Raw genomic sequence first — 213 nt, 5'->3', positions numbered from 1 at the left:
ACAATTATATGTTATATAATTGTATATAATATAATATGTTATATAATATATATATAATTGTACATATATTGATAGTTTATTTTTGAATATGAAATTCCTAATAAAATTAAGCGTAATTTTGGAACTGTTTGTTAATAAAAGAAGTTTTCTCTTTCATTAATCTCCAGCTCTTTCGATTGATCCTAATCATTATGTCTTACATTAAATAATAAT

This window comes from Atta colombica, unplaced genomic scaffold (genome assembly GCF_001594045.1).
Source record: "Atta colombica isolate Treedump-2 unplaced genomic scaffold, Acol1.0 scaffold205, whole genome shotgun sequence".
Taxonomy (NCBI): Eukaryota; Metazoa; Arthropoda; class Insecta; order Hymenoptera; family Formicidae; genus Atta; species Atta colombica.
Note: the sequence above shows the minus strand (reverse complement) of the source record.